The 27,303-nt window shown below is 50.0% G+C and overlaps 1 protein-coding gene across 4 annotated transcripts in view; it reads right to left on the reverse strand.

The window, feature by feature from the left end:
• Positions 1 to 27,303, reverse strand: part of IGSF21 (immunoglobin superfamily member 21) — a 274,351-nt gene that overhangs the window by 204,252 nt on the left and 42,796 nt on the right. Inside the window, exon 1 of one of the 4 annotated variants that reach the window (XM_054450774.1) lies at positions 25,720 to 25,770. The exons of the other annotated variants lie outside the window; for them this stretch is intronic. The gene's annotated coding sequence lies outside the window, so the exon portion shown is untranslated. Of the gene's footprint in view, positions 1 to 25,719; positions 25,771 to 27,303 lie in introns of those variants that run through there. 4 annotated transcript variants of the gene reach the window in all.

A 27,303-nucleotide genomic window follows, 5' to 3' on the forward strand; every position in this document is an offset into this window, starting at 1 on the left:
TAACAGTGTGGGACCCATGAAAGTCACAATGGGGCCAGGCTGGGCTGGGACAGTGGCCCCTCTCTGAGGGATGGCGGTGGGAGTCTGCTCCATGCTTTGTGCAGCTCTCAGGTGGAGTCTCTGTCCCTCCAGGACTGCAGCCTGGGAAGGTTGGAGCTCAAATGAGCACCTGTTGAGTTGCCGTGAGCTGCTTGGATGTTGCCTCTGCCACCTGCCAGCCTCCCTGATGGACAGAGTCCCCTCTCGACTTGGACAGGAACCAGGTGACCAATGGTCGGCGGCTCCATAGTCCCACCCCACAGCTGACTTCTCTGAGCCCTGCACAGTGGCATCTCCAGGACACCTGCTGCCTCCATCTCTTGGTGAGTCCCCCACCCTTCCTCTTAAATCTAGGGAAGTGGTGATTTAATATTAATATTTATTCATGTACTCAATTCTTTCCCTGTTAAATAATTTCTCAGCTGTCGGAGGCTTCTGAAGGCTAATTTAAAACAGGTGTCACGGTTATCTAACTTATGCCCTTAGATTCTCAAAGAGAGGAAGGGTGGAGAATAAGCATCCCTGTGCTCGCTCCCCCAGCTGCTGCCTACCTGGGGGTCTGGAAAACAGGCACAGACCCATTGTCTGGGAGGCCAGACCCTGGGGTGGGGTAGGGGGAAGGGGAAGGGGGGATGACATCACTTGCTGGCCAGAGAAGCCGACCCCAGGGCTTAACTCTTAAAAGGAAGGAGTAGCTGGCAGGAAGGGGCACTGGGGAGAAAGAGGGAGGGACAAGATTTTTAACTGAACAATCTATGCTCGTAGAATAATAACAATAGAATAATAGCTAATACTTATACAGAATTTAATATGCACCTGGCACTGTTCTATGCATTTTATATACATTAACTCATTTAAGGCTTATACAACCCTCATGAGTTCTGCAGTATTATCCCCACTTCACAGATGCAGAAACTGAGGCAACGTGAAGTTAGATAACTCGTTCGATATCACATGGTATTATGGTAAGAGGCGGATCAGGGATTTGAACTCAGGAAGAAAGACATTCGGCTGAAACCCGAGTCTCCCTTTCGGTGGCCAAGGGACCTCTCTATGGTTTCACTTCCTTTTCTGTAAATGGAGAATATACAGCTTAATTGTAAAGAATAATTAAGGGGATAACGAGAATATCTGATTGGGCAAGACCTGGCTGTATGCATTTTGGGGCTGGCCTGGGGCAGGTCAACAGGACACGATGGAGGGAATGACGCTGTTGTCACAGTGTCTGACACTCCCTTTCTCTCTTTTCCAGCCTGCTCTCTCTTTCTCTCTCTCTCTCCCCACTTCCCCACCTTCCTTTCTTCTTTTTCCTGACAACCTCACACTTCAAGGTTATATCTGTTACAGCTGATTGAAATCTATGCGATGGCTTAAGCACTGGCCAATGAGAGCTAGAAAAAAAGTAAGAAACTCGCCCCATTGTGCCCACCTTTGCATCCCACCCCTGCCCCTTCAGATAAACTCACCAATCTCAGCGCCTCTTCCTCCACCCCCTAGGAGATCCAAATTCATCATCTTCTCCACTTACTGAGAAACTTGTTTGCCATAGGATATATTTTGAAGACAACGGGCATACCGCATATGACTTTTTAACATACATGTGCCACCTCCTCGATCCAATCACCCAAACACACCCACTCCCCCAAACACACCCACTCCCCCTTCCACAGGGTCGTTGCTCTAAATGGGGAATTCCTTGTTCAAGTGGAGAGAGAGGATAAGACATTTGATCATTCCCCAGGCACTATGCAAACCCATGCAAATTAATGAAGTGCACACCACATCAGTAAGTGTGTTTGTGAATAAGAGATGAGGAGACAGGACAAGGCAATAATCAACTGCAGAAAAAAAAATCATCAGAGAGAACCTGAGACTGGATAATGGCCTATGTTTATGTTTTATGTGCACATGAATATAGATAGGTTTATGCATATGTACCAAGAACCATGCACACACACACACACACACACACACATACACACACACACCTCACTGACCCCATCCCCATACACGACCGCAGTCCTTGTCAGCCATCTCTGGGTACATGCTCAGGGCTCTGCGTGGACTTTTCGGGGCAAAGGAAAAACCTTGGACCCTGGACCACCTGCCCCGTTGTCTGAGTCCTTCAGAAAGTGCCCATTATTGGATTATTACTGACTCTGGATTCTCCAGGCCACCAGAGTCCATGCAATCTTTAGCTTATGGAAGGATCTGTCTGTAAAGTTCACTTCTAAGTCAGCTTCTTGGATCAAGCAATATATCTTCCCAGATAAACAGTGTCAGTGGATACAATAAAGAAAGTCATGGTTAAAAGCACAGACTGGGAGGATGGCAAACTTCAGCCTGGAATTAAACCACTCTGTGTCCTCATCTGTTAAAGGGGGGAATAAAAATATTCACCAACCTCAAACACATCCAGAAAAATTACAGGAAGCGCTGTATGTCAAGTGCCCAGCAAATAGGAGCTCAATAAACAGTAGGCGAGGCTACTGATAGCACTGCTAGTCACAGCTGGCCTGTTGTCCTTAAAGTCCCAGGGTAGCCCCCAAAGCCCCCTAATCCCCAAGGGAGCTGACAACGTTTTATTTGTATTTGTGGTTACCAATGACTTGTAACATTGTTTCCTTGGGGAATTGCTCTGTATTCTAAATTCTCTGTGGAGACCCCGGAACTCCTCCCACCTCACCAAGGAAGAGGAGGAAAGGCTTCCATGGTGGAAAGAAGGTCATAGGGGCAGGGGCGCAGATACTCTTAAATATGAGTTACGTGAAAACGGCACATCAGTGTGAAAAGGCTTACTCTTTGGAAAACTGGTCCTGAGGATTATCTGCTATGTGCCAAGAGATGCCCTACTTATTAGACTGTATCCTTTAATCTCGACAACAGTTCTGGGCTTGACTGACTCCTTTTGCAGATGGGACCCCTAAGGTTCAAGGAGGAAAAGTCTTGCTCTCAAGATCACTTGGCTACAGAGCCTGTGCTCTTTCCTTAACTTTGCCACAGTGCCTTCAGGTGTCTGAAAAATGAAGCCAGGTGTCTCGTCATTTGCAAGTCAGATATCTTTAAGCTAGGATGCCCCTCTGTGTCCCCTCCTGCAGTTATCTGCCTAAAAGCAGCTCATCCATGTGACACTGCCTTGAAAATCCTTCTTGTTTTCACCCTGTAGGCAGAGCCCGCAGCCCGGGGAGCAGGAAGCCTGATTCCCAGCCAGGCTCACTGCTGTGTGTCTGTAATTAAGACCCTTGACATCTCTGAACCTCATTCTGCAGTTTCAGACATCCGGGCCAGGCACCGGGCCTTCCCTCCTTCACAAGGCAGAGGGTACAATGAGCTCACACCCAGCGGTATGCCCAGGGACTGGCAGAGAGCCAGCATCCTACAAATCCACAGGTCTGCTGGGCATGATCTAGTGCCAGGAGCACGGAACAGGCACTGCCCTCTCCTCCAAGAGGGCTGGAAGAATTAATATTAGTACAATCATTTTAATCAGTGCGTGATTAACAGGCACATGCATAATTCACCCGGCTCTTCCCTCTGCCTTGCTCTGGGCTTTTGGAGGTGGAGGGAACATGGCTCTAGCTCATTAGCTCTCCCTCCACTCTGTCCTGCCACCCCTGTGCTAGGGGAGATGACCTCCTGGTGAGAGAGTCCTCGTGGGAAGGAGGGTTCGGAACAGCCTCTGCCCAAGGGACCCCTTCCTTATAAGGGACTGGACAGATGAAGGGAGCCCCCGCTACCCCAGGTTCTTCCCGGGTCACTTCCCACGAGGAGCAAGGGACAAGGAGGTTCCAGACTGACCCCTCCTGCCTTTAACCTTGGATGTCTGCACCCCTCTACCCGCAGCATCCCTCAAGGAGCTGCCCTTGTTATTCCATGGCATCTTCCTCTGAATCCTTCAAATGGCTCTTTCTCGTTTCCTCCCAGCTGTCTGCGGGTGCTAACTCTGCAGTTCGCTCCCCACTGGATAAGATAGGGAGGCCTAGTGTTTGTCCTAAAATCACCTCCTTCAACCTTAGCTTCTACCAAATGTCAGAGCTAGAGGGGCCTGTTTATATCACACAATCCAGTCCCTCCAGATTATAATGGGGAAATAGAGCCCAGAAAGGGGAAGTGACTTGTCCAAGGCCACACAGCACATCTGTAACAGAGGCAGAGACAGAATTCTGAGTTTTGGACTCCCAAGACCAAGAGTTTTACTCAAACTCCAGATAAGGGTCACATGGGCATTTGAATATGTTTGTTTCAGGGTGGAGGCAGGTGGGGGAGAGGCTGAGAGTCTGAAATCTGGCTTGGCCACCTACTAAGTGCTCAACTTCAGGCAAGTTACCCATCATCTGCAAGATGGCAGTGAACGGTCCCACCTCAGGGGACTGTACTAATGAAAGCAGTGCATAAAGCAGCCAGCCCAGGGCCCCAGAGACTGCCAGTGCTCACTGTTACCATTTGGCTCAGAATGGGCTTCCCAGAAGCAGACCCGAGGCAAGGATTCTGGTGCAGGTAGTTTATTTGCAGACAATGTCAAGAACCACTGCCAGGGCACAGGAGAAGCCAGGCAGAGCATGTCGTCGGCAGCTACCCCAGTGGGCAATGGGGCTCAAGCCCTGGGGAAATGCTGGGAGCCAGTGTAGAACAGACGTGAGCCTCGGAGTTATCCTCCCCTGGGGGGAGAAGGCGATGGGAATCAGGTGGGCAAAACAGGCCCTGCCAGGCAAAGAAATTAGAGAGCTGGCAGTGGAAAGTCAGGTGGCACACTTGAAGTGACAAGAGCGAGTGAGGGGATGTGGGTGGGTCGTGACAACATCAGCTCCTGGAGCAGGAAGCTTTTTGTCTAACCAGGGACGTGGGAGAGACTCCTGGGCCTTCCCGTCATCCTCTTCCTCGAGCCTTCAGATCCATGCAGTTCTCTCACTTCAAAGCTTCATTTCATCAGCAGCGGGAAGAATAGTAATGAAGCATGAAGGCTTGAGACTAGATAAAAGAAGAACTGCCCATCTGTGAAGACGCTTAGACACGGGCTGCTCAGATTCGGGGAACACATGGAATTCCTTCCTGCAACGCCTCGGGGGTGGGGTGCAAGCTCTCTGGAGATATTGAGGGAACTAGAGCTATTTAGATGCAAGATCCCAGGATGGCTGTTGGAAAGCAGTACGGGCCCGGCAGGCCCAGCCATCTGGGTGTTTCTGTCTCTGCGGTGTGATTCCTTGCAAGCCACAGAACACATGAGGCTGAGCTTCCCGGAACACTCAGGTATGGAAAGCATGATTTTAAAATTCAAAGAGGCCGGGCGCGGTGGCTCATGCCTGTGATCCCAGCACTTTGGGAGGCTGAGGAGGTCAGATCACCTGAGGTCAGGAGTTCGAGATAAGCCTGGCCAACATGGTGAAACTCTTTCTCTACTAAAAATACAAAAATTAGCTGGGCATGGTGGCACGCGCCTGTAGTCCCAGCTACTCAGGAGGCTGAGGCAGGAGAATCGCTTGAACCTGGGAGATAGAGATTGCAATGAGCTGAGATTGTACCACTGCACCCCAGCCTGGGTGATAGAGTGAGATTCCATCTCCAAATAAATAAACACACACATACATAAATACATAAAATAAAACAAAACAAAATAAAATTCAAATAAATCCACATCTGATATTTCCTTATAACAGAATACTACACAGCAATAAAAAGGGATGAATGAGTGGTCCGTGTAACCACATGGCTAAATCTCCAAAGCATCATGCCAAGGGAACGAAGCCAGACCCAAAAGACACAAACTGTATGCTTCCACTGGTAGGAAATTCTAGAAAAGACCAAACTGCAGGGACAGGAAGCAGGTGGGTGGTTGCCTGGGCCTAAGGGCAGGATGCAGGAGATTCCAAAAGGTCCGTGATGGGACTTTTGGGGAGTGATTGGCTTGTTCTATATCCTGACTGTGGTGGTGTTTACACAACTGCATACGTTTGTCAAAATGCAGCTAATCTGACAGTTCTAATTGGACTTTTTTGTTGGTAAATTATACCTCAATTAAAGCTGATTTGTTGTTGTTGTTGTTTTGTTTTTTTGAGACGGAGTCTCGCTCTGTCGCCGAGGCTGGAGTGCAGTGGCGCGATCTCAGCTCACTGCAAGCTCCGCCTCCCGGGTTCACGCCATTATCCTGCCTCAGCCTCCTAAGTAGCTGAGATTACAGGCACCAGCCACCATGCCTGGCTATTTTTTTGTATTTTTAGTAGAGACAGGGTTTCACCATGTTAGCCAGAATGGTCTCGATCTCCTGACCTAGTGACCCACCTGCCTCGGCCTCCCAAAGTGCTAGGATTACAGGCGTGAGCCACCGCACCTGTCCTAAAGCTGTTTTTTAAAATGTGAAAAATTTTATATTAATAATCTTTCCCAGAGTAGGATAGTAAGATGACTTATGGATTGAGTCACACACACACACCAGAGGGGATGCTTGACTAGCGCAGAGAGCACACACTTTAGAATTCAGACTTCTGTTCAAAGCCCAGCTCTGTCCCCTTGCAGGTGATGTGATTTGGGCAAGTCACTTCACATCTGTGAGTTTAATTTTTCTTGAGTGTGCAGTTGTGATATGGACTGAATTGTGTCTTCCCAAGTTCATATGTTGAAGCCCTAACCCCCAATGTGACTGCATTTGCAGATAGGGGTTTTAGAAAGTAATTAAGGTTAAATGAGCTCCTAAGGGCGGGGCACTAATCTGATAGGACTGGAGGCTTTGAAAGAAGAGGATAAGATTCATTCTCTCTCTCTCTCTCTCTCTCTGCACATGTAACAAGGAAAGTCCATGTGAAGACCCAGTGAGAAGGGGGCCATCTACAAGTCAGGAGGAGAGCCCTCCCCAGAACCCGACCCTGCTGGCAGCCTGATCTCAGACTTCCAGCCTCCAGAACTGTGAGAAAATCAAATTGTGTTGTTTAAGCTACACAGTCTATGATATGTGTTATGGCAGCCACAGCAGACTAAGACAAATAGGGATATTAATTCTGCTCTATTCGTGTGAGGGTAACAAGAAGTAATATGTACGTAAGTGCCTTGCTCCAGGAATAACAGACTCTTACCAAACTTTAATTAATAGAGTATTAGGTAGATGCTTCCAGCTCAGGTAACAGGAAACATCAACAGGAAACTCAATTTGGTTTAAACAATGTTGAAAATTATTCTCTCACATAAGAAGTCCTGAGCTAGGGGGATTCTAGGGCTGATGAATTAATCAGCCCAGGCCCTCATCAAGGTCCCAAGTCTATCTTTCTTCCCTGCCCTCCTCAGCCTGTAAGCATGGCTGCAAGGTGGCTGCTGTGGTTCCAGCCCTCAACTGCAGACATAATCCTGTCCAGCGGAGAAGAAAAGGAACTATTTCTTCCCAGGTACCTCTTCAACCCTTCCCAGAAGTTCCTTTATAGATTTCCTCTAATTGACCAGAACTGTATCAGCTGCCCATGGTTTAACCTATCACTATTAGAGAGAACAGGTCAACCAAGATTGGCTTAGCTTTAGACCAATCATCACTCACTTCTTGGCTCTAGAGTTGGTGCCACCCCCGTGAAGTCCATATCCACATGGGGGAAGGGGAATTACTCAACAAAATTAAAGTTTTGCTAGAAGAGAATGGTTGCTAAGTAGGTGGCCAAGGGAGTTTGTGCCAGAAATAAGAATGAAGGCTTTTGTTTATTAAGTGCTTGTGATAAGCATTGTGCATTATCTCAATGGTTCTGCATGACAACTCTAGCAAGATTAATTCTTGATTTACAGCAGAGGAAACTGAGGCTTGGAGAGGAAAAGTCACTCATGGCTAGTGAGCAGCAGAGCCAGAATGAAAAACTTTCTGACGCTGGGGACTGAGTTCCTAGCTGCTCTGCTACACCCCTTCCTCAGCGTGACTATTTCCTTACCTATTATTACTTAGCCCTTGCCAGGAATCGTGGACCTTCAGGCGCTTCCTGTTCCAGAGCAGAGAGTGGAGCAATTTCCCCTCCAGGTTGCTATGGGTGCCCTGGACTTGGTTCTGCCCTGCAGACCTCAGACCCCAGCCCTCTGACCCCAGGGATCCCATCAGGCCCTAAGGATGAGTCTTCGTTTGGGAGGATTGTGAAGCTGTGAATGACTCCTCTCTGGGCTGACCTTTCAATCATGGGTCAATTCTCACAGAGCCTAGGGTGGCTCTGGAAATGAAGGCGTCTTGAGGGCTTACAATTACTGGTATGAGAGTGAGGCCAGCATGCTACAAGACACCGAGACACTTGCTCCAGACAGAGTCTTCCAAGCTCATTCCACACACCTAGCCTCACTCCCAGGTCCTTCCACAGGCAGCCTCCCCCACTGGCCTGCATGTCTGCTGTTTCCTTGCTTTTGTTCATGCTGTGCCTCTCACCCAGATTGTCTTCCTCTCTGATTCCCTGCATCCACCATAACCTGACCCTCTTAAGTCCACCCGCTCCATGAAGCACTTCCTGAAGGTGCAACCTACCCTAACCACTGTCTTCTCTGAATGTAAGACCACTGGTTGACAATGATGATGAGTCTCAAATCTGCAGCCTGGAAGAATCATGGACAGGAGGGCGTGTGCCCAGCCCAGTGAGATTTCCTCAGCCTTCATCAGAACCGGGATAGCAGTGTGCTTTAAAGCATGGGCTCCAGAGTCAGGCAGTGTACATTCAAATCCCAGCTCTGACAATTGCTGCTGTGCCAACTTGAGCAAGTTCCTTAAGCTCTCTGTGCTTTACTTCCTCCATCTGTAAGATGGGGATAATAACAGTACCTATTCCCATAGGATTCTTGTGAGGATTACATTAGTTAAACAAAAAAGTAAAATATATAGGATAAAATCAAGCAAGTAGAAGACATTTAATACATATTAGGCATTCTTACCTATTGAATCATACTCTCTGGAAGTGGGACCTGGCACTCTGTATATTAATGTATTATCCAAATGGGGTCTTTGGGGTCTGTAGCCAACCAGCAGGGGTTCAATGTTGGCCATTTGGGAGCCACCGATCTGTCTTATACAAATCTGGATTCTAGAATCCCTACTCAGAAATGGTCACTGGCTTCCTAAGACCCCATTCCTCAGCTAGATGTCTGGTTCCCAAGGATCTCTCTTTCTGACCTCACTTCCTCCCCTGCCCCCCACCATTGGCATCCTTTAATCCTGGTACAGGATCCCCCAAATGCAGCATCAAGGTCCAGTGATGCCTTTGCCCATGCGGCTCCCTGTAACTGGAATGCCCTCCCTACCTTCTCCACAATGACGGCACTCACAGCTACCACTTCCCGGGTGCCTGCTGTGGGCTGGGGCTTGTGACAGAGATCCTGCGCTTGAACACAGATGCACTAGGTCCCGAGATCTGTGGCCTTTATGGCCATCTGCCATACCTCGCTGGCACCGCTGCTCTGTTGAACTTTTCCCGGTTCCATCCCCTGCAGAGTAAGAGATCCCCTCCCCCACCAAAAACCCCTGCTCCACTCCTCTCTTATAGTCCACACATTTTCCAGCTTATCTGCCTCCCCCACCAACAGGCAGCTCATCTCTGTGGGCCAATCACCACACTGTGGACCAGGAGCCCCATAGACAGTCCTTCCCCGCACCCCCAGGACTCCATGATTTGAAAACCCTGCTCTCCCTACCAAACAAGCGGCTCATATTCAGCAGCAATTAGCCCATCTTTCATTTCTGTTAATCAGGCGCATCTGACTACCAGTGAGAACTCCCTACCCTGGGCTGGGGGCAGGGGGCTCCAGCCATGAGCAAAGACACTCGCTAACTCGGCCACCTGTGCCACCATCCTCACATGGGGCGGAAGCATCCGGGGTATGTGATTTCCTTGGGGTCTTATGAGGAAGTGGAATTAGCCCTGGAACGCTTGGGCTGCCCTTGTGAATTGGAAAGAGCAGAGGACCCCAGCACCACAGCTGGCATCCCAGTCAGCGTGGGCAAGAGGGGGGTTAGAGGAAAGGTGGAAGGAAGAAATACGCCTGGGCTTCGTCTTCAACCACTCCCAGGCATGAGTAGAATTCCCCAAGCACAGGGGCCCTACTTCCCTCTTCCCTGCTCTTCCTCCACCCTCAGGACCTGACACTGGACCCCACTGGCCAAAGCTGCTTTGCAGATGGGCCTCCATGGCGGATCCAGCTGGTGGGGATCTGATCTGGGGAGTCTCTGCCTGGGCCATCGGGGCCCAATGTGAATTCTGAGCCTTCCTCTGAGGGAGTAAACAGCAATTCCCCCAAAGTCATCATCACTCATTAAATATTAACACTGTCCATTTGCCAAGTGGGTGCTCCTAGGTAAGCATAGCCACGCAGGTGAGCAGCCGCAGGTGAGTGCCGTGCCCTTGTCTGCAAACCTAGACAGACGCTCTGAGCCCCCAACTCCCAGTTTCAAAGCCTCCACACACAGGGCTCTTCAGGGCCCCTCGGGGCTGTCCACCTGCACCAGCACCTGCCCCCCTCCGGCCCCAGAACCCCGTGTTTCCTGCAAATGACATATATGCAAGGGCCATAGGCAGGGTTCAAATCCCAGCTTTGTCACTTACAAGCTGGGTGACCTTGGACAAGTTACTGAGTCTCCCCAGCTATAAATGAGCAATAACATCTTTACCACTGTGTACAATCAAGCATTTCATGAGATAAGATGTGTAAAGTGCCTGGCATGCAGCAGGTTAATTCTGATAGGGAGCGATTCCTTTCTTCTTCCATCCCCTGCCCCTTGCAACATGAGGCGTAATTAAGGAGAAGACTGAGTGAAAGAAGGAGAGAGAGACAGGAGATAAAGTGACAGGGTCTCCTGGTGCATCTAGCAGTGGTAACATCATGGGATTCAGTGGTCCAGCTCTGGGGCAATGCCCCTGTCCTCAAGTCCCCTCGTCTAAGTGACGATTACCCAGGGTGCAGGATGTTGATTCTGTGCTGCTGAGAAACTCAGGCATGGAGCTGAGTGATGTTTTGATATTACAGTGGTTCTTATTTATGCAACAATGTGTGTGTTCAGTGTGCTGCTAAGTCCTTAAGCTGCCCAGTACCAGCCATAAAAGCCTCCATATATCACCCTGAATTCCCTTCCTGGGTAGTTTAAAAGAATGAGAGGTGACTTAATGGCAGCGTTTAGGGGTTATTATATATAAGTTAACGGCCAGATGCTCTTCCTTGGTGAGCAGAGTGACGAGGAGGGGGCTCTGGCAGCAACAGAGACCCTCCTTGCAGTTCAGAGGGTTTAATGTGTCTTCACCCCACCCCCACCCAAAAGGCAGCAGGGTGGTCCTGCTGGACTCCCAAGGTCCTGTCCAGTCCCTGGGGGACATTTTGGACCATGATGCTAAGCTGGTTGTTCTCCTTCCATGAATGTGAGCGTTAAAAGGAGAGCAGGTGTTCCTGCGGTAGATGTGATCAAGGTGTTTGTGGCGCACGTGGAGCAGGGAGAAGAATGAGGAACGTGCAGGAGGAACTGGCCCTGGGATCCGCGGAAAGGAGCCAGACACTTCGGAGTGGCACCCAGGGCGCCGGGAACCTGAGAGTGCCCTGGCCACACAACCGCACTTGTTTTGGGGAACAGAGAGTGTTCAGTGGGGACCCTTCTCTCTGTACAGCAGGAGTGGGGACGGGGATGAGGCCCCAAATAGGCTCCTCCACCCCAGCAGATCACAAGGGTGGAGGTATGCAATGAGGTTCCAGCAGCGGAAGGAAAGGGTGGAAAGGGCCCTTTTCTCTGGAGTGGGCTCACCATAAACCCCATGTCTTCTCAGCCTAATCCACTCACCCTGGGAAAGGAGGGAACTTGGCAAGGCAGGTGGGTGGCGGAGGGCACTAAGCCTTTCCACAGGGATCACTTTCACTGGGGTCACCACCAACCAAGACCCTTTTCTAACCAGCATGGGGGTGCATGCAGAGAATTCAGGCTCCCCAGGTTCTAAGCTCAGCTCCTCCACCCAGTCCCTAATTTGACTTTGGGCAAACAATGTCACCTTTCCAAGTCTTGGTTTCCTCCTCTGTACAATAAGGCCAGTCATATCTACTTTGCGGGTTTGCATTTAGCATTAGATGAGGTAAAGGGCCAGGCACTGAGCCACCTCCATCCAACACGGGCCCTTGGACCAATCCCCGCTTCTTGGGGATGTCTCTGATCATCCAACACTCTTGCTTCAGATGCACCCTTCTCAAGTCCTCTGCGATCCATGCCAGCAGAGCCCTTGCTCCCTGCAAGCTCAGCCTCAGCCAGCGATGTGTAGTGTAAACATCATCTGCTAACCCCTGTGCCCCTTCCCTCTGCAAGCACTTCTGGCCTCACAGTCAAACTCCATCAAACACTTGTGTGTTCTGCCTGTTTCAGGTAAAGACGGTTCCTATTTCCACAACAGAGTCTCCACACTGCCTCCCACTTTCAAACCAGAAACTCTCGAGTAGACAAAGATGCCTTGTGATCCAATGAAGGTGATCTCTCCTTTCCTGCCTCCCTGCTCTGGGACATCCTGGGCCCTCCCCCTGCAATGCCCTCCCCCACACCCCTCCTCCCCACCTGCGAAAATCCTCTTCTACTTGCAAGGCTCAGATATGAGTCTCCCTTCCCCATTTGGGCTTTGAAGGAGAGCAGGGCCTGGCCCATGCATTCCAGCTCGTGGTCCTGACCGTGAGTCCCTGAGAGCAGATGCCTGGACAGACCCCACTCTGCATCCCCCTTCCCCTCAGGCCCTTGGTGCCATGGATGCTTGATAAATATGAGCTGTTATTCATAAAGACAATCGCAATGGTTGCAGCATACTGAACCCTGGTGTTGGGCCAGACACGGAGCTACACGTTCTAAAGATATCATCTCATTTTGTTCTCACAGCAGCTCTGCCAGCTAGCTATTATTAGCAACGTTTATAGAAACGAGACTCTGCGTCTCAGATAGAGTGACTTGCCCAAGGTCACCCTGCGGCTGTGCGAATTGCCAGGACTTCAGGCCAGGTCAAAGTGACTCCAAAGCCCATCACACCCTTTCCTCTGGACCAAGCTGTCTCTGAAGACAAATTAGGGGAAACCAGGAAAAGATAAACACTCAGTTTTCTGGAGCAAAGCTGATCTCAGATATTCAAATTTGGAGACTTGAGGAGGCTATATTGCATAGGGTAGAGAGAAAATATACAAGGTAAAGTTTTTTTTAAAAAAGCAAGCTCAGAAAAAAAAATATGTGGGACTCTGTTATCGGCTTGTTAGGAATGCCTGTTCCCTGGTGCTGTAAAGAAATAGCACTTGGACATAAATTTAATTTCTTCAGCAAGGCCATTTTTACTTTCTGCAGAAAGGGTACACTTGCTAGCAGTTTTACCACGAGAGTACACTGAACAAAGGAGACAGGGTCATTTATAACCTGACACGTCTACCTTACTGCTGTGTCTGGTTTCTACTGGCTGGAATGGGACCTCACATTTTGTATTTGTCCTGATGGGCTAGCAACTTAGAACTTTTTAAAAGAGGAAAAGGCAGAAGAGAACAAAGGAAGGAGGAAGTAACTTGTGGAATGCTGAGAAAGATAAAAACACTTTTAAATAAGGAAGAGGAACAGGCTATGACTTAATGCTTGCTTGGACTAGTATAAGCATGCCAGGACAAATATTTAGGCTAAATTGTGGGAGCTAAGAACATAAAGTGCATTGATTTCTTTATTACGGCTAGCAGATATTTAAGGATGTTAGCACAGGTCTTTGAACAAATTTTGCTTCTAAGAGAAGTTACTATTTATTCTTAATTAGATGGGGAGGAAAGTCTTTGAAGAAGAACCTCTACTTTTTACAGGCTGAGAAGTGTTCCCTCAAAATTCTTATTTGAAGCCCTAATCCCCAGGACCTCAGAATGTGACTGTGTTTGGATATAGGGCCTTCAAAGAAGTAATTGGCCTAAAATGAGGCTGTTAGGGTGGACGCTAATCCACTCTGACTAGTGTCCTTATAAGAAATAATTTGGAGGCACAAGAGACACCAGAAATTGCTATGCACAGAGGAAAGACCATGTGAGGACACCGCAAAAAGGTGACCATCTGCAAGTCCAGGAGAGAGGCCACACAAGAAACCAACCCTGCCAGCACCTTGATCTTGGACTTCCAGCCTCCAGAACTGTGGGAAAATCCATTTCTGTTGTTTAAACCACCCAGTTTGTGGTATTTTGTTATGGCAGCCCTAGCCAAGAAATACAGACTCCTATTATGAATGTTATCCTCAACATATGAAAAGTTCCTAGAAATTGTTAAGAAAATGTGGCACATATACACCATGGAATACTATGCAGCCATAAAAAATGATGAGTTTATGTCCTTTGTAGGGACATGGATGAAGCTGGAAACCATCATTCTCAGCAAACTATCGCAAGGACAAAAAAGCAAACACCGTATGTTCTCACTCATAGGTGGGAATTGAACAATGAGAACACTTGGACACAGGAAGGGGAACATCACACATCAGGGCCTGTTGTGGGGTGGGGGGAGGGGGGAGGGATAGCAATAGGAGATATACCTAATGTAAATGACGAGTTAATGGGTGCAGCACACCAACATGGCACATGTATACATATGTAAGAAACCTGCACGTTGTGCATGTGTACCGTAGAACTTAAAGTATAATAAAATATATATATAAAAAAGAAAAAATACCAACAAAGGAACAAATATGGGCAAAAATTATGAAAGATAATCGCAAAGAAAGAAATACAAATGGCCCATCAATATATGAAAAGTTGCTCAACCTCCTTCACGATCAGTTAAAATTGCACTGATCAGATAGGCAACATTTCCTAAGGTGTGTGTTTGCTGACACTGTGTTTGGCAAGCCTGTGGGAGAACAGGGAGAGGCTCTCCAACATTGCTGGGGGGAGCGTAAATTGTACAACCTCCATAGAGGGCAATTTATCAATATCTGATTGAAAGAAAGGAGAGAAAAGGATAAAAAGGAAAGATGGATGGAGGGAGGGAAAGACAGGAAAGGGAAAGACAGCAAAGGAGGTAGGGAGAAGAATGAAAGGAAGGAAAGAAGGGGGTCAGAAGGAAGGAAGAGAGGGAGGGAGGAAAGAAGGAAAGGGGAGAGGGAAGGAGCAAGGGAGGGAAAAACTTGTGCCCTGGAGTCAGTCAAATCCAGGCTGAAATCTCAACTCTGCTACTTATTAGTCCTAAACCCTTGGGCAAGTTACTTACCTTGCCTATGCCTCAGTTTCCTCATCTGTACAAGGGAGCAGTCATAATACATGCCATGTAGAGTGCTATACAGATGGAGCTAGTATGTTGTTCTATCATTATTGTCATCATCATTATCCTCCATGTGTCAGCCACTGGGCAGTCTCCCATTGGTGGATTCTCTACTTCTTTTCACGTTCATTGCGGTCCAGTGATTCACCAAATCAGTAACTAAATTGCATTTCATATAAATGATGGCTATCACGGTATTTCCCTTTTCATATAAATCATTTTTCAGGAATTGGAAAACACCCGTTATTGTTAGATCCTGAGCTCTGACTTTTGGTTTGGAAGTTATGAGCACTTTACAAAATCCAGTCAGTGCCCCTAGGCTGTCAAGACACTGTGAAGTCAAAGAAGACACTGGTGGGCACTTCTGTTCCTTCCCTTCTCCCACCCCAAAGAGGCGCTGGGCAGGAGCTTGGGGGGCCTCTTCCCACCCACCAATGCTGGCTGCATCAATGGGGTTGCAAGGAAGCTGGAAAAATGCAGGTCTCCAACACAAGCAGAGTGGATGAAAAGGACAGTATAGGCTTGTCTCAGGAGCCTTGTCTCCTGCTGGGGAAATGGAGACCGATGTACCTGAAATGTATCTGTGCAGGCTTGTCCAGAGCCTTGGGGATCTGCTCTAACCCTGTGCAAATGTGTCATGGTTTGCATAAAGAAACCACCTCCCGGCAAGTGCCAAGGAAATTAGGATTTAGATGCAGATCCACCCATCCTCCCATCCTGCACTAACTCCTCCCTCCACCCTCTCATCTCTTTCTCTTTTATCCCTTCAGCAACTCATCCTCTGTCCACCACTCCATCTGCCATACCTCCTCCTGTGACATTAACACCACCACCAATAACAACCAGTATTCTGAGTAGCCACCACGGGCCTGCCACATTGCTTTTTTTTTCTTTTTTGCCCAACAACTCCAGAAGGTAAATATCATGATTCTCCCTTTATAGTTTAGGAAACGGGCCCACAGAAGTGAAGCAGACTTGTCCAAGGTCTTGACCCCAGAACACGATACCCAGCCTCTGCCACTGTGCCCCCAAGCCCCGTGGAAACATCTTCCATTCAGAAGAATCACCCTAGAATGGGGATTAATTTAACCTCCCCATGTCCAAATCCTGCATGGCCAACTCCAACTCACCCTCTGTCTACCACCCCCAGTGTGACACCATCACAGTTCACAGAACATGATCCTGGTCCCCCAAGTCCAAAGACTCCTCTGGGTTTCAACCCTTCTGCCTTCTGGACCTCACTTACCATCATTGTCCCCAGGAGAGTGGCTCCTTCCTTTTGGCCTGGTTTAGAGGGCGAATACGGTCTCCTATCTCAGCTTGCTAACCCCTCTAATGAAGGGAATGAAACTAACATTTACTGAGCACCTATCATATGTCAGGCCCCACGTTATGTCCCTAATATGCAGACGCTCCTCAACTTACAGTGGGGTTACATCCCAATTAACCAATCTTAAGTTGAAAATATCCTAAGTCAAAAATGTATTTAGTACACCTAACCTACAGAGCATCAAAGCTTAGCCTAGCTGACCTGAAACATGCTCAGAGCACTTACATTGGCCTATATTGGGCAAAACCATTTTGCACCACAGTAAGCTGGAGTGTATCACTGTCCTAATGGCGTGGGTGACTGGGACCTGCAGCTCCCTGACGCTGTCCGGCACTGCTAGGGAGTTTCCTACTGCATCAAAACTCAAAATTCAAAGGATGGTTTGAACCATCAAAGGATGGTTTCTACCAAATGACTATTGCTTTCACACCATTAATGTAAAATAGAAAAATGTCAAATTGGGCCAGGCGCAGTGGCTCACACCTGTAACCCCAGACTTGGGGAGGCAGAGGCAGGCAGATTGCTGGAGCTCAGGAGCTTGAGACCAGCCTGGGCAACATGGCAAGACCTTGTCTCTACAAAAAAAATACAAAAATACAGGCACACGTGGTGGCACGTGCCTGTAGTCCCAGCTACTCAGGAGGTTGAGGTGGGAGGATCACCCTAGCCTGGGAAGTTGAGGCTGCAGTGAGTTGTGAGTTGTGATCATGCCACTGCACTCCAGCCTGGGTGATAAAATGACACCCTGTCTCTAAATAAAAAAAATAAAAAAAAAAAAAAGGAAAGAAAAGAAAAAGAAAAAGAAAAAAGAAAGAAAAACAGGAAATCGAATCATTGTAAGTTGGGGACCACCTGTATATTAAGAAGCTTGCTGTATAGGAAGGATGCAGATGAGAAAACAGAGGCTTTTGCAGATGAGAAAACAGAGGCTCAGAGAGGTTAAGTGCCCTGCCCATGGTCACACAGCCCTCCAAGGGGATCTGGAATTCCAACCCAGGTCTGCTTCATCTGCTTGATTTCAAGCCTCTGTGCCTTTGCTCCACCGCTTTGCCTCTTGCAGTAAATGCTTCATAAATATTTGGCCTCCTCCCACCGCCATGTGAGACTGTATCAGTGTAAGTTGGGAGCACATCTGTCTGGCATCTGTTTTCCTTTCCAACACGTGTTTGTTTAACCCCATTTCATAGCTTTTCTCGCCTTTGAAAACTCTGGCAGGCCTCTCAGCCAGGGGATTGCTGAGGGTTCAGGCTCGTTTGTTTTCCTGTCACCGGAGGGGTACTTGGAATGGGCGCTTGCAATGTGAGCAGCTGCTTCGGCCTCTACCTGATAAGCCCAGGAAAGTGGGCTGGGGGGAAGGTAAATAAGGCTCTTGGTGGCCTGGGTAGAGTTCTGGGACTCAAGCTGGCATCTGCAGGCTCGGAATACAGGGCACGATGTTGGAATCAGGCAGGCCTGGGCTGGTGACCTATCTCCAAAGCTCATTCACTGCACCATCCCCACAAGCCACCTCTGCTTGCTCCTCTGGGGGATGGGGATGGTAACAGTGCCTAGAGAAGCACGTGCTCTATACAGCAGGCATTGTGTAAATGCTGGCTTTCCCTTCTCGTTCATGCCAGTGGAGGTTGGGAGGGCCCCGTAGGGACTCTGTGGAGAAAGGAGGCTGGCCGTGCTAAAACAGGAGAGGGCCGAGTCACAGGGTTTTCTTTCCTTACCTGGACCCCTGAGATTCAGGAGTCTGTGATCTCAAGTGCAGGCCAAGGAGGCCAAACTCCGGCCCAAGAGATTCCCTGGCCAGGCCCCAGCAGGAACAGAAGCCTAAAGCTCTACAGTTGGTCTTCTGCACCCATGACTTTCCAGTGTCTTCCAGGATGCAGGGGGTACGTGGATCACAGTCACCTCCCATCTCAAGCAGGCCAAGTCAGCCTCCAGGAACGGCCACCACCACCCTCCATACCCTCTGTGGTCCTAACCATCAGAGCCCACATTGGTCCAGTGCTCTACAGTTTAGGAAGGCTGGTCAGCAATAGGATCTGCTGACTCTGCAGTGATTCTGGGTGGCTGTGGGTGCAGGGACTGTGATTCCCAGATAGAACAAGGAAGCTGAAGTTCAGAATGGGGAAGCTGCTGGTTTAGTTCCCCGATCAGTGGGTTGTAGTGACTACGACAGAAGCAGCCATCGTCACACCGAATGAGCATGCTCTGAGTGCCCGGTCCTTCCCCAGACCCTGTGAGGAGGTACTGTATGATCCTCATGTTACCAGAAAATAAATTATGACTTAAACAGGAAAACACACAAGTTCACCCAGCTAGAAAGTGCAGAGCCAAGTGTGCCTTAAGTCAGACACCTGGGCTTGTCACCAGGAAGCCACACCCAGGAGAGCTCACCACCTGCCATTATAAGAAATCTAACTATAATAATATCTGCCTTTTGTTGAACACCTACTGCATGAGGGCACAATGCTGAGCGCTTGAAGTGCTTTATGTCATGTATTCCCTGAACACATCTGTTAAGGTAGGTTTAGCCCATTTTATGGATAAGTATAGGAAGGCTCAGAAAGACCCCAAAGCTGGTTAAGTCCTAAGCTAGGCTCTAACTCCAGCAGAGTGAGACCAGTGAGGCTTTTCTATCTGGTTATAACTCTTCTTAAACTAGTTTGGTGAGAAGTGACTGTTTTTCCTTCCTTCTCTCCCCCTAGCCTGGCCTTGCCCAAATGTCACCACTCTGCCCATCCTAGGGGATCCAGAAATGCTTCTGAATTTGTCCTCTGAGTACCTGGACCACGTCAAGATTTGGATGTTCGGTGGGAAGGTGTATTAGTCTGTTCTCACGCTGCTAATAAAGACATACCCAGGGCCAGGCAAAGTGGCTTACGCCTGTAATCCCAGCACTTTGGGAGGCCAAGGTGGCTGGATCACAAGGTCAGGAGTTCAAGACCAGCCTGCCCAACGTGATGAAATCCAATCTCTACCAAAAATTCAAAAAATTAGCCAGGCGTGATGCTGGGCACCTGTAATCCCAGCTACTCAGGAGGCTGAGGCAGAGAATTGCTTGAACCTGGGAGGTGGAGGTTGTAGTGAGCCGAGATCGCACCACTGCACTCCAGCCTGGGTGACAGAGCGAGACTCCCTCTCAAAAAAAAAAAAAAAAAAAAAAAAAATGCCTGAGACTGGGTGATTTATAAAGAAAAAGAGGTTTAATGGGTTCACAGTTCCACACAGCTGGGGAGGCCTCACAATCATGGCAAAAGGCACATCTTACATGGCAGCAGGCAAGAGAGAGAACGAGAACCAAGCCAAAGAGTTTTTCTCTTTATAAAACCATCAGCTTTTGTGAGACTTACTCACTACCATGAGAACAGTCCCTTCCACAACACATGGGAATTATGGGAGCTACAATTCAAGATGAGATTTGGGTGGGGACACAGCCAAACCATATCAGCAGGTGAATCCAAGAGAAGGCAGAGGGAGCTGTGAAGGTGCCATTGATTCTAACATTTCTTCAGCCCACTGTTCGGAGTCCTCCATGGCTCCCTATTGCCTGCTTTCTCTAGAATCCAAACTGCACCCTGACTTGGAGCATCTTCAGCAGACAAGTCCAGCCTACTGATCATCTTTCATTGAGTACATTTTTCTCAGGTCCCGGAGTTGTGCTGGACACCAGGCTAGTGGGTCAATAGAACAGAACAGCTGGAGGAACTCATAGTCTAACGGGTACAGTGACAGCACGATGTGATGGTCAGGGGTTGGGCAGAGAGGCCACCAAACCCAAGGCAGAGACCCTCAACACAGGCACCAGGGGTCCTGGGAGGGTCTGGGAGGAAGTACCACCCTAGCAGAGCCCCGAAGGATGAGCAGGAGGGAATCGCCCTCAGCACCTCCTACCTCTGGGGGTAACGCCCATCTGCAGACTCTCCCACATACCCGACATTCTTTTCTCCTCCGGATTCTCTGCCTGGGCAGGCCTCCCTTCACCTCAAGATGCTACGTGTCTTTCAGGACCTTCCCACCCTTCTCTGGAAGGGTGCATAACCTTCTAACTGCATAACCTTCCTGATTTCTCAATGCCCGTCACCCATATCCAGTACTTAGCCTGAAGAACATGGCTCAGAGAGGGGAAGTGACTTGTCTAGGGTCACACAGTAAGTGGCAGAATGGGGATCTGAACACAAGCCCAGGGCCTTCTGAAGGCAGAGAGATTGAGAGAGAGAGAAGAAAAGAGATTGAAAGCCACAGGAGTTCCAAAGTCAAGGGCGGAGGGATGCCAGGAATGACCCCTGGGCAAGGGCAGCAAGGATGGCTCCTGGAGGCACCGTTCCCCGACACTGCCCTGGTCGGGAGTGGGCAGCAGACACCCAGGCCTGGGTGGGTGGGCAGAAGTGACTCAGATGTCCTGTCAGGAGGATATTAACAAGCCGTCCATCCAATTAGGAGCCAGTAATTAAAATTCCTCTTCGTTCCTACCGCACAGTATTAAACCACAAACACTTCATTATATGCCTCTTACCTCGCTGATTTGCATAAATGGGAAGAAACACTTAACAGCAGCAACACTAATTAATGCCGAGGGTGCACTGTGGTTTAGTGGCCTTTTGGCAGCTTCTGCTCCGGCTGAGGGTGAGTCCTGTGCAGGATGTGAACACTCTCAGGGGTGCCATGGCAGGGGGTCCTAAGGCTGGGGACGGGATGATGGGGCAGGCATGTGAGATGTTGAAGGACTTCAGACTCAGTCCCTGCCCTCAGGGAGTGCCCAGTCTGATGGGGGGGGGGTGGCCACTGAGCTTGCCCTTAGGGAAAGATCCCAGTTTGATGGGGGAGATATGACCTTCATAGTGTCCCCTGGGACCCTATACTAGGCTATTCCTAGTATAATGGAGGAGATGCAGGTTCTACCTTTCGAGAGTCTGGCTGACGGGAGGTGTACAGCCTCTGCCCTCAGGAAGCTCGCAGTCTAGTGGGAGAGACAGAGTTCCTGCTCTAAGCAAATGCTTACTGTGATGGAGGAGAGCCTATGGGAGCCCTGAGTCAGATGGAGGAAACACCCCTCCCCTCCAAGACTCATCCAGCAAAAAGGCAATCTGATGGAGTGGAAACATCATGGTGTTGGAGTGGCAAACCAAATATGTGACCCTGGGAAAGTTATTTAACCTCTCTTAATTGCAATTTCCTCATCTGCAAAATAGGTACTTAGCATCCCATTAGTGGCTGCAGCCAGGAGGAAGATGGGCTGGACATGCAGGTTGCAGTCTTGCTTGACGTGGGTACCAGACTGGGCTGGGAGGCAGAAAGTCAGAGCGGACACGTTGAGACAGGACGATGGTGACCACAGTGATGGATGAAACCCCTGCCTGAGGAGTCCCCAGGTTGTGGGCTGCAGCGTGGAGGCAGGGGAGAAAACTACTCACTTATGGACAGGCACACACACAGGGCCATGGTATGGCTATGACCGAGACCTTGAGCGGACTGGGGGCGAGCAGTAAACCTGAGCTCCTGGAGCTGTCCCCAGAGCGGCTCACAGGGTGAGGTCCTGGGGTACTCACCAGGCAGGTGAGTCACCATGGCCAGGGGACAGAGAGGAAGAGTTAACCCTCCAAAGAATGAGCTAGAAGCCCCACTGCCCCCTGAAATTCCACAAGGCACCAGGGAGTCTGGGGCTCTGGACTGAGAAGCACAGCAGCAGTGAGGGGTGCAGAAAGTTATTTTGAGTCTGATTGTCTTTTTGTTTGTTTGTTTTTTGAGGTGGAGTCTGACTCTGTCACCCAGGCTGGGGTGCAGTGGTGCAATCTCGGCTCACTGCAAACTCCGCCTTCCGGGTTCAAGCAATTCTCCTGCCTCAGCCTCCCAAGAAGCTGAGATTACAGGCGCCTACCACCACATCTGGCTAATGTTTGCATTTTTAGTAGAGACAGGGTTTCACCACATTGGCCAGGCTGGCCTGGAACTCCTGAACTCAGGTGATCCACCTACCTCCGCCCCTCAAAGTGCTGGGAGAGTCTGAATGTCTTTTTGACGGGACCTGCTGAGTCCGGATTTCAGTCCCACTGTCCACTCTCACTTCCAGCCTCACACCTGCACCCTGCCCGGTCACCTGCAGTGGATGCCAGACTTCCTGGGCTGTAAACACTCAGAGATGAAAGCCTCAGAGCTGGCTGTCAGGGGCAGCTCAACTTGTTTGGAATCTTCCCTAAACTTTCTCTGGTTTCTCAACATTTGAGCTAAATTAAGGGGAGAGACCCCAGAATGCCGCAGACCTCCCTCCGTATCCTTAGTACAGGGGATCAATGGGAATCCTTTCGGGGTCTCAGCAAGAGTGAACTTGGTTGGGGCTGGGGATGGGGACAGTGGCCTTGTTGCTTTCTGGAAGAAACAGCACTCAGGCTTAGAGCCAGGGGACTGCATTTGAATTCCAGCCCTGTCGCCTACTTGCTGTGCTTCCTTAAGCCTCTCTGATTTTTTCCATCTGCAGAGAGAGGGGGAGGAGGAGACGCAGAGTAGGCATGAAGTGTGAGGTTGTGGGCACGGAGTTTGGCCAGTGAGGAGTGCCCAGTGGGCACAGAGCTTAGCCAGTGAGGAGCGCCCGGTCCAGCCTAGTTTCCTTCCTTCCCTGATGACCACCTCCTTAATAGTGGAAAATTCCATGCCAGCCCAGACACTCGAACCCCTGGAAGTGCCAGCCCCAGCCCTGGATGCCCACCCATTCAATCAGAATGTTCCTCTAGGGCTAGACAAGTCCAGGTGAAGCCCAGGCCCTCCCTACAGGATAGAAGCCAGCCTGTCGCGTGTGAGAGGTGCCCCAGCCCACTTACTGGGATTAGCTCCCAGCTGGGTAACTATTTACACAGGCTGCCAGGCCGGAGGCACATCATAATTATATATTATATGTATTAATACTTCACCTTTCGCCAGCACTGCATCCGGGCCCGTCAAAACATGTACAACATTAATCAATTAGGCTCTCAGCCTCCTGACCGACCACACTTCTTAGCTTCCTGTTCTTGATCTGGTGGGGATGGGAGCATGGCGCACCCCAGGTCAGCGCCCAGGCCTCCTGGGAGGCCCAGCCTGTGTCTGGCCTTCAGCAGAGAGGGGTGCTGGCTTGCCCTCTTCCAGCCATTCCCAGCTCCCCTCAACACTGCACCAGCGGTTCATCACCAGTTCCCCAAGCCTGACTCTGTCTTTCTTGATTTCAGGCTTGCCAAGATGGTCTCTATGTCCTATGACTTGGTTGAGGGGCTGAGTCCCTCTCTTAGGCACCCCAGCTTTTTGGGCACCCTGGGCCCTGCATGCTGTGTGTTCTTCCCCTTCGTGAGCTCAGCAGAATTGCCCTTGGAAGGGGCTGGCGAGCCAACCTGGGTGGGACCCCTTTTTCTGACTGCTCTCGAGCCAGTTGGTTGACTGCCTCAGAGGTGCCAAGCTCATGGTACACAGGGGCTGGATGGTTATTCCTATAGCAACCCTACAAAATGGGTATCCTTATCTCCATTTTACAGATGCAGGAGCAGAGGTTCAGCAAGGAAGTCACATGGCACCGGCAGAGCCAGGGCCAAAACTCAGAGGACTCACGGGACAGCTTCCATGCAGAGGCGAAGCTCTCTCTATGTCCCATACCGTGCTGGGTGCCAGGTGTAACAGGACAGCCTTGCCTTCAAGGGGTCACAGCTGGGGAGGCAGGTGCAAATGACAAAGGCAAGTGACAAAATCCAAGTGCATGCATAGTGCCATGGGGCCCAGGAAGCAGAGGCTCCCTGGAGACCCTTGTGACTGGCTAGAATCTACAAAAATCCCGGAAGGCTGCCTGGAGGAAATGTGAACCTAATGGCCCTTGCCTCTTGACTATATCAGCCTCAGCTGGGACCTGCAGGAGGCATGAGTGAGCCCCCCATCTGCCCAGCCCCTGCTCCCCTCCTGCACCTCACAGTCTGCCCTCCCTGGATTCACACTTCCTCCAGACAGTCCTCCAGGATTTTTCCAGATTCCAGCCAGTCACAAGGGTCTCCAAGGAACCCCTCCTCTAGGGAAGTGAAAGGAAAGTAAAGAGAGGAAGAGAAAGGAAGGGGGAGGAAGAGAAAGGAAGGGAGGGAAAGAGGGAAAGGGAGGGGAGAGGAAAGGAGAGGACAAATTTGGTTACACAAAGCAACTCCATTTTCTCTGAGCCTAAATAGTTTAGCTCCTGTGTTCCCTGCCTGGAATGCACCCCACCCTCACCCCTACCCACATCCTTCAAGTGAGTTCTAACCCAGGAGCCACTGCTCTCCCAGGGCAGGGCCTCCTTGCCTGGGATGAGAATCATTCTCAGCATCAGATCCATTGTAGCTGGGGACATGTGGGCTTCTCTCAGGGCAGGGCCCAGCACAGGGTCAGGGGTGACAGGGGTGATCCCAGCCTCTGTGAGCCAAGAAGACTGAGTGGCTGCCCACTGATATCTCCTTTCCTTTACTGAGTCTGAAGACCTGAGGAGGTGAAGCTTTGAATGGGGAAGTTTTGATATAGGAAAGAGGGCTGAAAAAAGATGTAAAATGGGAGATGGGACTCCCAGGCCTTGAAAGAGATGACAAAAGAAAGAGAGAAAAGCACCCATATCAAATCCTACCCAAGTCTCCTGTAAGGAGAGCCCAGGCCGAGAGGCAAATGCAGACAGTATCAGGCCAGCGAAGCAAATGAGCGAATCAGCTCAGGTGAAGGCGATAGGGAAGGGTGGGGACTGGGATGAAGCGAGGAATGCACGCTCTACCTAAAGGTAAGAAAATTAACTAAAACACACAGACAGTGGGCCCACCGTGGCTCCTGGGATGCCAGCCAGTGGCCTGTGGATCCCACGGACGCAGATAAGGTGGTGAGACCTAGGAACGGATCGGCTCCTACAATTAAATCACTATGTGATGCGGGCAAGACCTTCCCTGCTCCGGGCCTCAGTGTCTCCATCTTTTAAAGGAACACATGGGCTCAGGGCTGCATGAGGGGTTCCAGTCCACAGCAGCTGATGAAGTGAGATGCAGCTGGACAGTCCTGGGTCAGTGGTGATGGATTCGCAGAGGCTGCATGGGGAATCGGGGACAGCATGCATTTGGGGCTCAGACCAACGGAACTCAATTCCTGGTCCCTCCGTGTCCCCAGCCCCCCACCCCACCACCTCTGCCATCCCTACCTGGACCACCACAGATGATCACTTCACTCTCCTGACCCTCAGTTGCCTCATTTGTGAAGTGGAGATCATCACACCAAGTCCATAGGATGGTGAGGATGAAAGTAGAAAATTCACCTTCGGCACCTGGTTCCCAGTCAGTCATCCACTCCGTGGCTGCTGCTGTTTTATGAGCAGTGACTGTGCCTTGCTCTTTCTGCCTGTTATTGAGCAAAGGCACCGGGTTTGGCTGCACTTAGGGTCCAGCCCTAGGTCTGGGGCCTTTTGAGTCCCCTGGGGCTACATTGCGGATGTCTGAGCAGCTCTGAGCCCCACTCCTTCCCTCTGGCTGGGGCCTTCTCTGCGGAGTGAAGACAAGGCTGTTGGCGTTGGCCTTCTGAAGCCCATTAGGGCCGTGTGCAGACGCTAATAGGATGGACATCTCCAAGAGGACAAAATCATCTATAACTGTTCCACGGTTGACAGTGAAGCTGAAGCAACGCCCGGGAATGTCTCCATCACTCTCTGGCCTCCCCACCACCCACTGCCTGTTCTAAGCCAGCAGAGCGGCTGGGAGCAAACCTTCTCCTTTTGGCACCCTGTGGTGGCTGCTGCTGGGCAGAACCTGAGTGCCCTTGGGGGCTCGAACACCAAGCCCCCAAACCTGGGGCTGTCACAATTGTTGGCCGGCACACTGCAAGCAATCAACATCAACCCTCATGCTCTTCCATCATAGCTATGGGCAGAAGCTGTAGGAGGCTTGTTAACTGCATTATCTCTTCTATCCTCACCTGTACCCTATAAGATAGCCTTGGCTATTCCTATTCCAAGGAAACAGAGGTTCAGAGAGGCTAAGCTGTGCAGACTCGCACAGCTACTAACTGGCAGAGCTAAGGCCAGAGCATGGAACCCCACGTGAAGAAGCGGCATCTTGTTATTTAGGGCTCTGGGCACTAGGAATTGGGGAGCTGTCCTTAGTTGGCTTTACAACAATGCATGATGAGAAGGGCAGAACTTCATGACCCCTCCATGGCCAGAGGCCAAGCTCCCTAGTGATGGAGCTTCAAGTCTAAAATCCAAATAAGAGAAATCATGATTATGATAATCAACACCAGTTGCTGGGTCCCAACCACCCTGCGAAGGTTCGGATGCCTGGTCTCACTTTGCAGATGAGGGAGCTAAGGTTCAGAGAGGTCAAGTGACTCACCTAGGCTTACACAGCATCCAAAAGGCCAAACCAAATTGTGAGCTCAAGACTGTTTGGAACTGAGTCTATGGTCTCTGTTTTCTAAAGATCTGTGGCTCAGATATCACCTTCTCAAGAGATCTGCTCTGACCTCACACCTGTAGCTAACATAGAATCCTGGGACAGGTATCTCCAGGGCAGGGCATGATAACTGCACGCAGTGGAACTCAGTTAAAACCTTGAAGCCACTTCCAGACTCAGGCACGAGCTTCTGGAGTCCTTGGATGTCACCCTTTCTCATTTGACATCAGCTTAGCTCCAGGAGGGCAGGAGCACTGTGGATGAATGTGCAGTCAGTCCTCAAAAGGAATCTGTGAGATGGTTGAGTTAATTCATTCGTTCATCTACCAGGCATATAATGG

The sequence above is a fragment of the Pongo pygmaeus genome, chromosome 1, assembly GCF_028885625.2.
Source record: "Pongo pygmaeus isolate AG05252 chromosome 1, NHGRI_mPonPyg2-v2.0_pri, whole genome shotgun sequence".
NCBI classification, from domain to species: domain Eukaryota; kingdom Metazoa; phylum Chordata; class Mammalia; order Primates; family Hominidae; genus Pongo; species Pongo pygmaeus.